Genomic DNA, 16,597 nt, shown 5'->3' with positions numbered 1-16,597 from the left:
AAACAGGAAGAAAAAAAAAAGACTTCAACGTCTCCTGAAGGAAACATGAGGCGGGTTTGAGGTCAGATATGTGTTCAGTTCAGTGAGTTGATACATTTATCATTATTATTTTTATTAGTTTTACTGTGTTTTTGACTTCAACTGTATTTTTATTGATTTTTTTTTTAAGTTGATGAGTGATTTGGAGTAGCTGGTTTTAATCTTAATCCTATTTTTATTTGATTTTCTTACAATCCTTTAACTAGTTTTATTTATATCACAGTATAAAAATGGGTAAAAACAGACCAAGCAGATAAAAATGCATAAAATCAGTTCACTATGAATAAAAAACAAATACATCAAATGTTACTGTTTCATAAAAAATGATCAAGATAAGTTAAAAAAGTAAAAATATAAATAAATAAATAAAAGATCAAGATATAGTTTAAAAGTAGAAAAAGGTGTTATTTAATATCTAATAACATTAGTCATTTAATACCGTTATGGTTAATAGTTTGACTGTTTATGAACCTTAATAAAAGCCACATTTTATAGCTGTTGACATAATGTAATAAATATTTGTTGCTACTGTGGTCCAGCAGAACAGAGGTACATTCTGACTTCTCCGATATTTATTTTTGTCTTCTCAACACAGACACAAACACCACTGAAAGATGTTGAGAAAACTACAAATACAGGAAAACATATGAATCTGTCAGTCTTTGAAAGTCTCACGTTCTGATGCCAGGAAATAGACAGGTCCCACCAGCAGATACATGCCCAATAAAGTTCCTGAAATGCATCACAGTATCCAAGTAAAAACATAAAGAAATATTAAACAGCACAAATATTAAACATAATTTACTGCTTTATGCATCATGAATCATTTGCAGATTTAACATAATCTTGGGGCTGTTTTGTCTCTTACCCATAATGCCCCAGTGTCACCCATGTCTGATGTGGTCCTGTGATCCACACATACAAGAAACTTTACACACAAAGCATTCATTTTAAGGTCACATATTGTTTTACAGGTATGTTTGAACTCATCCTTTACCAGTTTTACCGTTTTTATGATGTAATTTGTGAAATTTTTATCATTTTTTTGGTTTTCAAAAACCATAAAAGGAATTATAAGAAACACATAAAATAAATATCACCACTAAAAAATAGTTTCTCTTCCTCTTGAATTTAACTATTTTACATAATATGTCATCGGTGAACAATTTACTAAGCAGTTTCTTGATTTATTAAGAGTAATACATTTATGATTATTATTATTTTTAACTGCCAACTATACTTTTTGTAGCCACTGCAAAAAGTAAGAACAATGTTTTCACTTTTTATTATGCTGTTATTAAAAGTTTATTGCTGTGACAGGGTCTAAAGCGAGGATGATCCTTTATTAAGGTTAATAAATCCTAGATTAAATGGACTACATTGCTTGTCTTACAGAACAAAGTGCTTGTAGTGATAAAAAAAAAAAAAAAAAAAACAGAACCAAATGCCTACTCTGCAGTTTTTTCGACTTTACCTCCTGAAACACAATATAACGAATATTAGATACATTTGCATCTTTAATGAGTTCTACATGTTGTCAAAGCTGCGTATAAATACAATAAGGATGTTAATGATTCTAATGTTAATAAGCACCTTATTAGACCTTATTCTTATTATCTATTAACTAACACTATACACAACTTGTATTACCCATACTTCATACACAGTTCAGTGACATTTCACACCATTTATCCTCAATGTACCTCAGTTTTTACTCCAAAATACACAAAACTACTGAGCAGATTTAGGAATATACTAAAAATGAAAAAGAAAGATGGATTTCAAATATAAAGTTATAATATTTTGTGAGAAGACCTTAAGGGAAAATGCAAAAACAACTCCGACCTGGTCTGAGTACTCAGACAAACCATTAATAAAATAAAATCTGTGGATAAAGTTATAATATTTGGAGAAAAAAATCGTAATTTAATGAGAATAAACCCATAAAGAAGTAACTTTTTTTTTTCTTAAAATAGTGACTTTTTTCCTCAGGCTCTATTCTGTGAATATTTTGTGCATTCTCCTTCATGATACACTGCTTTTACACATCCAAACTGATCCACATTCATTGCTCAAAGATGTAATTTATGCTTCTCTACGCCACATTTTAGATTAAGTAAACTTGTTTCCTCATGAATCACTTTTGTGAAGCAAAAACATTTAATAAAGGAGGAAAACTGAAAAAGACAAAAAATCCCATATTTTAAAATATCAGTATTGGAACATAGTGGCACTAGTGAGGATGGGGCATTAGAAAAATTAGAAAATGTTTTCAGGTCTGACATTGATTTTTAATGGTAACTTTATTATATTTGTTTTTTCTCGAGATGACTTTTTGACTTAATTCTTTAAACATTCTGACTTTTTCCTCAAAATAGTGACTTTTGTGATATTGTGTTTGAACCTCCACCTGCATCCTTCATGATACACTACTTTTACACATCCAAACTGATCCAGATTCATTGGTAATAGATATAATTTATGCTTCTTTGTGTCACATTTTAGATTAAGTGAACTTGTTTCCTCATGAGTCATTTTTGTGAAGCAAAAAAGTACAATACAAGGATACAAGAAGAGTGAAAAAGACCCCCACTCCTACTTTTAAAAAATCAGTATGGGGCATTACAAAACCTAAAGAGTGTTTTAGGTCTGACATTGATCTTTAATGGTAACTTTGACTGTTATATTTGTTTTTTCTCGACTGTATTCTTAAAGCATTCAGACTTTTTTCTCAAAATAGTGACTTTTTTTCCTTCAGACTCTATTTTGTGAATATATTATGTTTTAACCTCCACTTTTTCCTGCATTCTCCTTCATGATACACTACTTTTACACATCCAAAGTGACCCACATTCATTGCTAATAGAATAGTCAATTCGTTTCGTCATGAGTCATTGTTCTGAAAAAAAAAAAAAAAAAATTAAATACAAGGAAGGTCGGAAGACTGAAAAAGACCTACATCCCTTCTTTTAAAATATCACTTTTGGAATATAGTGGCATTCATGTGGATGAGGCATGAGAAAAATTGGAGATTATTGTCGGTCGGACATTGATTTTTAATGGTAACTTTGTTATATTTGTTTTTTCTCTACTGTATTCTTAAAACATTCTGACTATTTTCTCAAAATAGTGACTTTTTTCCTCAAACTCTATTCTGTGAATATATTGTGTTTTAACTTCCACTTTTTCCCGCATCCCCCTTCATGATACACTACTTTTACACATCCAAACTGACCCACATTCATTGCTAATAGAATACTCAGTTCGTTTCCTCGTGAGTCATTGTTCTGAAAAAAAAAATTAAATACGAGGAAGGTCGGAAGACTGAAAAAGATGCACATCCCATCTTTTAAAATATCAGTTTTGGAATATAGTGGCATTCATGTGGATGGGGCATGAGAAAAATTGGAGATTTTTTTAGGTCTGACATTGATTTTTAATACTAACATTGACTGTTATATTTGTTTTTTCTCGACTGTATTCTTAAAGCATTCAGACTTTTTTCTCAAAACAGTGACTTTTTTTCCTTCAGACTCTATTTTGTGAACATATTGTGTTTTAACCTCCACTTTCTCCTGCATTCTCCATCATGATACACTACTTTTACACATCCAAAGTGACCCACATTCATTGCTAATAGAATAGTCAATTCGTTTCCTCATGAGTCATTGTTTTGAAAAAAAAAAAAATTAAATACAAGGAAGGTCGGAACACTGAAAAAGACCCACATCCCTTCTTTTAAAATATCAGCTTTGGAATATAGTGGCATTAATGTGGATGGGGCATGAGAAAAATTGGAGATTATTGTAGGTCTGACATTGATTTTTAATAGTAACTTTGACTGTTATATTTGTTTTTTCTCGACTATGTTCTTAAAACATTCAGACTTTTTTCTCAAAACAGTGACTTGGTTTCCTCAAACTCTATTTTGTGTTTTATCCTCCACTTTCTCCTGCATTCTTCTTCATGATATACAACTTTTACACATCCAAACTGACCCACATTCATTGTTAATAGAATTGTGAATTCGTTTCCATGCAAGTCATTTTTTTGATGCAAAAAAAAAATTAAATACAAGGAAGGTCGGAACACTGAAAAAGACCCACATCCCCTCTTTTTTTCCTCTTTTCTTTTTTACTTCTAACTTGTAAATAAAGCCATCTTTCTCTCACACAATAAGTGCGAACGTGTCCCTTAGCGTCTGTAAATCCGCCACACGCGAGGCCTGAAAACACTCCACGCTGCATGTTTGGGTAAACTGCGTAACAAATTGGAGAAAAAAGGCTGGAGCCAAAGACACAGAGTAAACTCCCTCCTGGACGATACCACGCTGTATTATTAATACAACAGCATTGGTCCCGGCGTTGGAACCTGCTAAGACGGAGGAACATGCTCATCAATGATATCAAGGTGACTGAACACACAGTGAGGGAGCGAGCGGCGGCCGGCTGGTGTTCAGGCGGCGTGGGGGGGCTCACGCTGTGGACTAGGTGCCTCGCTGCATAATTGGGAATTATTAAACACGGCTCTAGCAGCGAGGTGATCATGAAATTGTATTTTCAGTCTTGAGGGATGAAAGCAAGAATTAAAATGTTACCGTTTGTTAGGAAGCGAGAAAAAAAAAAATTGAAGAGTCTTGTCTTAAACCTCCACTGATTCGATTTCTTTTAAGGAAACAAAGGAAATGCATTTGGACAAGCGCGGAGATGGATGATACAGTCTGCCGCCGTAAATTGTGGGTTGTTGTAAATTGCAATCTGGATAAATATTTTAGCAGCAACTGGACCAACATGATGAAAGATGCTTTCAGTTTTCCTCAAAGTGAAACATGCCATGAAGACAAACTTCAGCCTGAGAAAGACTTGAAACTTTTATGAGGTTTTTTTTTTTATATGTTGATTGACTTCGTTTTGGTGGTGATTGTCGTTTGTGTGTGCCCTTCTTTTTCACCGTTCAGACTCCAAACTAATTTTGACGACACACATATTGGGGGTTTTCTCATTTCTTTAACCCATAAAGACCCAGTATTACTTTTGTGTCAGTTCCCAAATTAATTTTTCTCTAGATTTAACCTTTCTTAAGTCCTTTATCTCCATTTATTATCATTTTATCCTCTGTAGTTTGCATTTTTAAGTGAAAAACATGTATTTTCCTATATTTAATTTGCTGATCATGTAGATGTTCATAGAAGCTCAGAGTAAAGTTGGGGGTTATTATATCAGAAACAGAAAAAACTGAAGAAAAAGTGACTTTTTCAGCAAAACTATCAATAACTGAACATAAACCTTGTGTGTCCATCCACTGTCATAGATCCAACTCCATGGGTTTTACTGGTTAGCTATGTGCTAACAGCTAATGCTAACGCTAGGTACTGTGTGTTCTAAGGCGATGCCACACTAACCCAATTTTCAGCGGTTGGATGTCATTGGGCAGTCTGGCGAGGTCGGTGACATGAGTCTAGTGTGTTCTGTGCGATTGGCTGTCGTTAATGCCGTCGCCAGTGTTTTTGGCCGATTCAACATGTGTAATCGGCCACTACCCATTGTTCAGTTGGATTGGTGGAGGGATAGCCCTTGACTAGTGGATTAGTGAGCGAGTAGCTTCCATGTGAATCCAGCTATGCCAAGGTACTTCACACTATTATTGACTTCTATAATAGTCCATGAACTGCTCATATCGTACCTGAATGAGGACCAGTCAGTGTTGATTATGGACTTTATTCATTCTATGAAGTTAGCACTGTTAGCATTATTAGCATAATAAAATTTCGCCGCAGTTTTTGCCTGCAAGGCCAGGAAAGGCAAGGGAAGTTTATTTGTATAGCACATTTCAGTGACAAGGCAATTCAAGGTGCTTCACACGGGACATTGAAATACACCGACAGGGAAAAAGAAACACATTTCAAACATGATAAAAGAAACATGTAAAAGGTGATTAAAAACAGCAAGTAAGAAAACAACACAAACTCTAAAAAAAAATAAAAACACACATTAAAGTAAGAGTTGCAGTGCAGAGTTTCGAAAGAGAATATAAAATTTAAAAAGTAAAAACCCTTTTAGTCAAAGGCAGCAGTGAACAGGTGAGTCTTTAACCCTGACTTAAAAGAACTCAGACTCTCAGCAGACCTGATATTTTCTGGTAGTTTGTTCCAGATATACGAAGCATAGAAACTGAACGCTGATTCTCCATGTTTAGTTCTGACTTTGGGAACACAGAGCAGACCTGCACCAGATGACCTGAGTGGTCTGGATGGTTCATACTGGACTAGAAGGTCTCTGATGTATTTTGGGCCTAAACCATTCAGTGCTTTATCTGCTAGCAAGAGAATTTTAAAGTCTATTCTCTGAGAGACAGGGAGCCAGTGTAGAGACCTCAGAACTGGACTGATGTGGTCCACTCTCTTGGTTTTAGTGAGGACTCGAGCAGCAGCATTCTGGATCAGCTGCAGTCGTTGGATAGACTTTTTAAGCAGACCAGAGAAGATACTGTTACACAAGTCAATTTGACTAAAGATAAATGTATGGGCAAGTTTTTCAAGGTCCTGCTGCAACATCAGTCCTTTAATCCTAGAAATATTCTTGAGGTGATAGTAAGCTGACTTTGTAATTGTTTGTATGTGGTTTTTAAAATTCAGGTCTGAATCCATGACAACACCCAGATTCCTGCCTGCGACATCTTTCTTCTACAAGAAGAAGCCAGAGAGCTGACAATGCCAGTATCTTCTTATTACTAACCACCCATACAATAAGTACAAAAACAACCCTTCTGGACTAAAACTCTGTGGACAACAATGACTGACGACAGTGAGCTCTGTTTTAGTCTAGAAAGTTGTTCCATCATTTCTGGTTTTATGTCTTGCGCAGAGTGTACACTCACATCAGTAGACGATTTGGTGTGTTCTTCACACTTTTTTGACCGTGTCAGGTAGACGAGAGCCGACTGATAAGTTGGGCTGCCTTTTCTGGAGGGTTGGTGTGTCTTCGCCTTTAGGATGGGTAAAATACAGAGACTAAATCTGCCTATGAAGATAATAAAGTTAACCTTAACAAAAACATAACTTGTTATTTTTTGTGTGTAGTTGCAGCTCAGGGGTTTTCGGTCATTCATGTAGCAATGAGAAAACTCTATGCACAGACAAAAGAAGGGAAATTCTAACATCACCACATCACAATGGAAATATTCACCCTTATTTCAGCAGAATAAGGTCTGGCAAATCAGACTAAAGGTGATAGATGTAAGAGGTCTACATCTATCAGGTTAGATTAACTTTCTTCAACATTGGTCTCCCTCTGATCTGAATCATAATGTTTCAGACTCTCCCACAGTTTGTCAAAGGCTCGGTCATGGTGATGTTAATACGGTGTTTCTCTTTGTTATCTCCTCATTCCTCTACATGTAAAAAAAATTCTGTTTTCCATTGCACTTTCACATTTACCTTTTAACAATTCACCAACTTTTCCACCTCTCAAGTGTGTTTTTTTTCTATAAACAGCTGAATGGAAACATCTGATGACATATTTAATACCCCTACGTGTCTGAAAACCCCTATGATCACTTACACTGAAAACTGGATTAAACTTACAGTAGATGACATGCATTCGTTGAAAGGGAGCATCTTCTATTTTCAACATCTTCATATATGACTCAAATATGACCCTAACCCCTGAATGTAACATGCAGTGGGTGGTAAATGGTAAACTGAGGGGAAAAAAAATTGAGCTAGGTTTGAAGACGTATCACAGGGAGTCAGAACTGCAAAAACAATATCAGAGCTAAAAGATGGACCGGACCAGACTGCTGTTATGGACAAATCCACATCATGTAAAGAATACACAAACAAACCTTTCTTAAGTGCTTTACCTCCATTTATTATCATTTTATCCTTTATAGTTTGCATTTTTAAGTGAAAAACATGTCTTTTCCTATATTTAATTCACTGATCATGTAGATGTTCATAAAGGCTCAGAGTAAAGCTGAGGGTTATTACATGCGAAACAGAGAAAACTGAAGAAAAACTGATTTTTCAACAAATCTATCAATAACTGAAAGTAAACAAAGTGTCTCCATCCACTGTCATTGATCCAACTCCATGGGTTTTACTGGTAAATCAATGTTGTAGAAGATGACAGTGTTTCCATGGTAACTACGGAGCCTCTGAACATCCAAATGGGTCATATCTGATGACCATGAAAAGATGAATAACTGTATTTTACACCACTTATTGATAAGTATTGATAGAATTAGTGGATGGTTTTGGTTGCCAGTGGCTGTTTGAGTCTTTATGGGTTAACCCTATAACGCCAAACGTATCATATTTGATACATGAGTTTTGAAGCCCTCTACATGATCAGTGTGATTTTTTTTTTCTTGAAAAACCTGATGTATACAATTAGATACATGCAATACACAGATAATCCACCAGGGGGAGGAATTCATTCACCAGAGGCCTTTCCAGTGACACTACAAAACTGTCATTAATAAGGAAGGACGCAGAACTTTGGCAGTTTTGAAAAGGAATTACCAATTTGTTCGACATGTTTGTGTTATACTATGTTTTTGTTTGTTCAAAAATAATAAGATTTGAGCATTGAGACCTGGTGTATCAAATACGATACAAAATTGAAACTCATACATAGAAACTGATATTTAAAAAAAGTTTTTTGGGGGGTTGTTCAGAAGGACCAACAAAGGCTCCAGTTTCAAAAAACTGGAGTTTTCTGTCAGTGATTTCATGGTTCAGGCTTTACAGGGTTAACCCATAAAGACCCAAACATCCACCATCAAACAAGACCATCTACTGATCAAAAATGTTTAATACCTGTTGATCCACGAATCCTATCACTACATGTAAATAATTGGGGCAAAATATAGTTATTCATCTTTTCATGATCATCAGATATGACCCATTTGGACATTAAGAGGCTTCATAGTTACCATGGAAACACCTTCATCTTCTACAACATTGATTCACCAGTAAAACCCATGGAGTTGGATCAATGAGAGTGGATGGACACACTGGATTTATGTTCAGTTACTGATAGATTTGACTGAAAAAGCCACTCAGGAATTAACAATTTGTTAGACATGTTTCTGTTATACTATGTTTTTGTTTGTTCAAAAATAATAATATTTGAGCATTGAGACCCGATATATCAAATATGATACAAAATAGAAACTCATACATGGAAACTGATATTTGAAAAACTTGTTTTTTGGTTGTTCAGAAGGACCAATAAAGGCACCAGTTTCAAAGAACTGGAATTCTCTGTCAGTGATTTAATGGTTCAGGCTTTACAGGGTTAAATATCGTTTCAGTGCAACAGTAACCACAATTTGTGTCTAAACCAAACCCCATGAATCGTGGCTCGTTCTATCCACATGCATTAGAACACACGTCAACATATAATAATAGAAGTATCTGATTCCTCCTCTGCAAAACCTAAACTTTGCACAAAAGCAAAAAGAGTGTGACAGGCGACGTGCGTCTTTAAAATGAGTTCATCTCTCTGGAATCATTAGCTCGGAGCTGGGAGCAGAAAATTTTCCTCTGTAGCAGCAGTTTCACATCACAATGCAATAATATTTTCCAGCATAATCTAAAATGATGTTGGTGAGAAGAAGAAAATCGGTGAGTGGCTTGATGTGGCGAAGGAGCAGAGGATGTTAGTGATTGTCCTATATTGCTCATGCTCTCATGGATTACTTAATTATCAGCCCGTGCCGACGTTGTGCTCTGTTAATGGTAGGCAATATGGCCTTTACCTCACTTAAGGAATAAATTGTATTGCTCTATCTCTCTCCATCTTGTAACGAACACACCCTCCCACACACATACAAACAGCCTTCCCTCCTCTCTTCACTGCTCATATAGATCATTTAAAGCTGGAATGGGATACTTACTGAAGCACAATCCAGATGAGATCTAATGCTATTTCACAATAACAATTTCTTTAATTGGGCATCTCTGCCTATTTCCCCCTTCAACCTGTTTTTTTTTTTTTATTCATCTTTGCGAGAATCAGGGATGGGATCTTCATCGACACACGCTGGGTTTATGATTTTGTATCACGATGAGCGCAGCTTCTCCGAGAAATTGCTATTGCCTCAGTGGGAAGCGTTGTTGTGAGCAGAGGTTTAGAAGATAAAAAAAATATTAAGTTAATCATGAGCTCAGTCAGTCAGAGAGTGGAGAGCGGTGCCAGGTGGCGATCAAACGGGAAATGCACACCTTGAAGAGGAGGAGGAGGAGGAGGGAGGAAGGTGGGGGGTAGGTATCTGTGTCATCAGGAGGTCAGTGTCATTAGCGGCGGCGGTGGACGGCGCTCGGCCAGTGGGCTTCACGCCGAGAGGGAACACACCTATTGATTGAATGTCAGGATGGTGGTGAAACTCAAAGAACATGCATTATTTATCAGATTTACTCGAAGTTTTCACAGTATACGCCACATACATAAATGGACAAAAGTATTGGGACATGTTGAATTCAGGTGTTTCTTTTCTAACAGGGGTCTGGGATACAAAATAATAAGGACAAATGACTTAAAATAGTTTTATATTGGGATAAATATCATTGCATTGGTTAGTTTTGCTTCCAACATGCCTAAGAAATGGTTTTTATTTCATTTCTTGTGTCACCAGTCACAAGTGTTTGCTCCTGGAGGATTCTGTTGGGTTTCTGTAAATTGGCTTAGAGTCTGGTTTTTGACCAACTCTATATATAAAGTGTCATGAGATAACTTTTTTGTTGCGATCTGGCGCTATATAAATAAAATTTGATTGATTGAGTGATTTAATTGGTTTTCCCCTGTAAGTCGCTTTGAAAAGAAGCGTCTGCCAAATGCATAAATGAAACGTAAACGAACGATAAACGAACAAAACGATTTCTCTTAACAAATTCCAAAAATATTTTTTAAGCTCTCTGACTGTAAATAATAATTTTCCACCACAATATTAACCCATAAAGACCCAATGCTACTTTTCTGGCTGTTGCCAAATGAATTTTTGTCTCCAGTTAACCTTTCCTAAGTGATATATCACCATTTATTAGAATATTACCCTATGTATTTTGCATTTTTCCATTGTATTTCATGTATTTCCCTATATTTAATTTAGATGTTCATGAAAAGTCACAGTTAATTCAGAAGTTATATCAAAACAGAGAAAACTGAAGAAAAGGTGACTTTTTCAGCAAATATATCCTTAATTGAGCCACTGTCATTGATTTTTTTTTTTTTTTCTCAAACAGTTTGAACTTTATTTGAGGAATCTATCTTATTTTGCAAGTAATGGTTTGAGCATTTGAATCAGGTTGTAGTCATTTTTTGCATTGTCATGTGGTCATATTTTGTAAAATGAAAATGTGTGGACAGAATTTTAATAAATAACAGAGGATGTGAATATCTGTTTTGAGGGCATACATCGATTTTCTCTGTATATTTGAATATAAGAAGAACATTAACTCAAAGACCCAGTGCTACTTTTGTGTGAGTTCCCAAATATTTTTTTTTCTCTCTATTTAACCTTTCTTAAACCATTTAGCACAATTTATTATGATATTATCCTCTCTGTTTTCATTTTTTCAGTAAAAATCTGATATTTTCCTGTATTCATTTTACTAATCATGTACTTTTATCATCATGCTGAGGCTACATTCGATAGTCATCATACCAAAAACAGAAAAAACTTGAGAAAAAGTGACTGTTTTGGTAAAATCTGTCATTAACAGAACATAAACCCAGTGTGTCCTTCCACTGTCATTGATCCAACTCCATGGGTTTTACTGGTGGATCAATGTTGTAGAAGATGATGGTGTTTCCATGGTAACTACAGAGCCTTTGAACGTCCAAATGGGTCATATCTGATGACCACGAAAAGATGACAAACTGCATTTTACACCAAGTATTTAGATGTATTGATAGGATTAACTGATCAACACGTATTAGACATTTTAGATCAGTAGATGGTTTTGGTTGCCAGTGGATGTTTGGGAAATATTAATGTTTATAAACTATATGGACACAAATATTTGGACACATCATGTCTACAGCTGTAAGATGTCCTGTTCATGCTGATGTGAGATATAAACATCAATATTTCCTCAAAGTTTAAGTGAGATGTGAAGAAAGTAGGTGGTTAGTTGTGGTAGTTTTAATAAAGCTTTATTTAAACTTTTCAGAATTATGAGAATCTGGAATAGTTTGAATGAAAGATTCAACGCAGCAGTTTTGATCTAGAAAACTGCAGTTAACCCTATAATGCTGAACGTATCATATTTGATACATGAGTTTTGATGCCCTCTACATGATCAGTGTGATATTTTTTTTCTTGAAAAACCTGATGTATACAATTAGATACATGCAATACACAGATAATCCACCAGGGGGGAGAAAATTGTTCACCATAGACCTTTCCAGTGACACTACAAGACTGTCATTAATGAGGAAGGAAGCAGAACTTTGGCAATTTTGAAAAGGAATTACCAATTTTTTTGACATGTTTGTGCTATATCATGCTTTTGTTTGTTCACAAATGATAATATTTGAGCATTGAGACCCAATGTATCAAATATGACAAAACTGATGAAATATGATACAAAATGGAAACTCATACATAGAAATTGATATTTGAGAAAAAAAAAAAAAAAAGGCCGTTCAGAAAGCGCAATAAAGGATCCAGTTTCAAAGAACTGGAATTTTGGTTCAGGCTTTACAGGGTCAAGTAAAAATATAATGTAAGAACACTTTGTTCACGTTCACTGTGAACTAACTGAGTTTATAACAAAGAGGAAGGTGGTTTCAAACAAATTTTACCCCAAATTCCATGTCATTTCAATTTATCTTACATCATTCATTTTATTACCTCTGCCAAGGAGGTTATGTTTTTGCCAGGGTTTGTTTGTTTGTTTGTCTGTTTGTTTGTCTGTCCGTTAGTGAGCAACATAACTCAAAAAGTTATGGACAGATTTGGATGAAATTTTCAGGGTTTGTTGGAAATGGGATAAGGAAGAAATGATTAAATTTTGTGGTGATCGGGGGTGGGGGGGCCCACGGGGGGGGGGGGGCACTGATCAACTTGGCGGAGGTCTGCGCTCTCCGAGTGCTTCTAGTTTTATTTTTTATTGTTTCAACTTCCAGGCTTTATTTGACTGTTTTATTATAATTCATTAAGTTTTACATAGAAATGTTACTGACATGCAAACTAAAACTCTATATGTGAATGCATGACTTGAGTAAAATAAAAGTAAATAGAGAGAAATAGAACCAGCATAAACAAATATGGCCAAACACACACACAATTACAGGTTCTGTGTGAATTCAGAACCAAAAACGGCTAGAAAACATGGATTAGAGTAGAAGTATAAAGTGGCAGACAATGAAAATACTCAAAATAGTAACATATTGTGCTTAGTTTAGTTATTTTCCACCTGTGTTCATCCTCAAACTCATCACCTTTTAGGGTCAAATACAGTTATTATCAACTCCGACAACAGTGATGTCTCATAAACTTCACCCATGGTTTCATTTCAATAAATATTCACATCAACTAATGTCTCACTAAAAAAGATCAGAGAAAAATGTCTAAACAGTCACAGCAGATTGTGCGTAATAGAACTTTCCTCCTTCCACTTCCATTAATCTCCCGTTAATCCTCGTACATAAAACTGGATATAAAGTCCTTCTAAGTATCTCCACCTCCAACAGAAGCAACACTAACAGGCTGCAAAAACACCGGCACTGGTCATATATCATTTCAACGACCACACCAGGGCTTTTACTTCTACAGTTTAACTACAACGGTAGCATTTCTTGAGCAATTGTTTCGATACTTTTACTAAAAATCTACTTAAATATCATAATTAGCTGCTGCAGTTTTACTTAAATCTGTTTTATTCTATTCCATTACTCGAGCTGATGAAGTGAAATGGCATTTTTTCCAACCTTATAGCCCAGTGGTTCTCAACCTTTTTTGGCTCGTGACCCTATTTTAACATCACAAATTTCTGGCGACCCCAGACGTTCAAAATAGAGACTTTTTTTTTTTGCTAAAATTAATTTGTTTTTGATCATGTAATAGTTTGCTTTACTATGTTGCAAAAAAACATTAATTTTAGACGACATTTAGGCAACATAATGTATATTATTATGGATGGAGGCAGAAAAGCCAGGTTGAGATAAAGCGTTACTAACAAAGCAAGTCAATTTTCTTAGAAAAATGTCAATATGTGTCACTTGTCAGGTCAGTCTATTCAGTATTCACTTGACCCTATAGAGCTTGGCTGAGGTCAAAGAAAATGAGAAATTAAAGTATAAATTGTTTGATTTTTGTAAATTTTTTTGCTGATGGTGAAGTGCAGCAGCAGATATCGTATTAGGGTCAAAACACAGTATTTGAAATCTCTTGACAGGACATTTTTGAGACAATTTGACAGATTAGTGATACTAAATGACCCACATTTTCACTTTTAAATTCATTTTTGCTTTAGTTGGACCATAAGGGATTATCCAAAACAAGGAGCTACTTATATTGAAACTAGAAGCACTCGGAGAGCGCAGACCTCCGCCAAGGCTGATCAGTGCCCGACCCCCCGCTCCCCACCCCCGATCACCACCAAAATTTAATCATTTCTTCCTTATCCCATTTCCAACAAACCCTGAAAATTTCACCCAAATCTGTCCATAACTTTTTGAGTTATGTTGCACACTAACGATCAGTGGCCCCCCCCGTGGGCCCCCCCACCCCCAATCACCACCAAAATTTAATCATTTCTTCCTTATCCCATTTCCAACTAACCCTGAAAATTTCATCCAAATCTGTCCATAACTTTTTGAGTTATGTTGCACACTAACGGACAGACAAACAAACAAACAAACAAACAAACAAACAAACCCTGGCAAAAACATAACCTCCTTGGCGGAGGTAATAAATGTTGGAATGGCAGTCAATTAAAGTTCGCTCTCTGATGGGACATTACTGTGTTTTGACCCATTGATTTCGCAATTCTGTTTAAAATCACTCCTGTAAACGCACAAGTATCTTGTTATTAAAGATTGTTCTTTATGCTCCTTTACATTCATAATGTGGTCAATTTGCTGACATGTAAAAGCTGTTTTTCTTTCTCTGTGTCTTTATTTCATCTGATGAAATCAATAATTAACCCTTAACCCAGTGGATTCCAACCTTTTTTGGCTCCTGACCCCATTTTAACATCACAGACAGACATTCAAAACGGAGACATTTTTTTTGCTAAAATTAATTTGTTTTTGATCATGTAATAGTTTGCTATACTATGTTGCAAAAAAACCCGTTAATTTTAGACGACATTTAGGCTATATAATGTATATTATTATGGATGGAGGCAGAAAAGCCAGGTTGAGATAACAAAGCATTACTAACAAAGCAAGTTAACTTTCTTAGAAAAATGTCAATATGTCACTTGTCAGGTCAGTCTATTCAGTATTCACTTGACCCTATAGAGCTTGGCTGAGGTCAAAGAAAATGAGAAATTAAAGTATAAATTGTTTGATTTTTGTAAAATTTTTTGCCGATGGTGAAGTGCAGCAGCAGATATCGTATTAGGGTCAAAACACAGTATTCGAAATCTCTCTACAGGACATTTTCAAGACAATCTGACAGGTTAGTGTTGCTAAATGACCCACATTTTTACTTTTAAATTCATTTTTGCTTTAGTTGGACCATAAGGGATTATCCAAAACAAGGAACTACTTATATTGAAATAAATGTTGAAATTAAAATTCGCTCTCTGACGGGACATTACTGTGTTTTGACCCATTAATAGGTTGATTTCACAGTTCTGTTTAAAATCACTCCTGTAAACGCACAAGTATCTTGTTATTATGATTGTTCTTTATGCTCCTTTACATTCATAATGTGGTCAATTTGCTGACATGTAAAAGCAGATTTTCTTTTTCTTTGTCTTTCTTTCATCTGATGAAATCAATAATTAACACTTAACCCCGTGGATTCCAACCTTTTTGGCTCCTGACCCCATTTTAATGTCAAATTTCTGGTGACCCCAGACATTCAAAACAGGAACCTTTTTCTAGCTAAAATTAATTTGTTTTTGATCATGTAATAGTTTGCTACACTATGTTGCAAATAAACATTAATTTTAGATGACATTTAGTCTATATAATGTATATTATTATGAACGGAGGCAGTAAAGCCAGGTGTAGATTACTGCACAAAGGGAGAATTTGATTTTCTTGGTCAGGATATGTACAGTCAGTCCAGATTTACAAGGCTGACAATTAATACTGAACAAACAAGAACTCAAACTATGAATTATGAAAGAGCTGCAGCATCTGAAACCAACCACAATGAACATTTGAAAGAAACAGTACCACAGTGCTTCAGTTTCAGCTTCAGAGTTTGTCATGTCTTTTATGTACTTGAAGCATCATTCCGTTCTTCTGCTCCTCACCTGTGGAACAAACTTCCTGAACATCTGAGGTCTGCTCAAACTGTCAGCTCATTTCAATCAGGCCTGAAAACATTATTGTTTACTGCAGCTTTCTCTTAAACTTTTAAATAATGTCTT

The sequence above is a fragment of the Sphaeramia orbicularis genome, chromosome 5 (genome assembly GCF_902148855.1).
Source record: "Sphaeramia orbicularis chromosome 5, fSphaOr1.1, whole genome shotgun sequence".
NCBI classification, from domain to species: Eukaryota; Metazoa; Chordata; class Actinopteri; order Kurtiformes; family Apogonidae; genus Sphaeramia; species Sphaeramia orbicularis.
The sequence above is the reverse complement of the archived record's forward strand: the minus strand, read 5'-3'. Positions refer to the sequence as shown.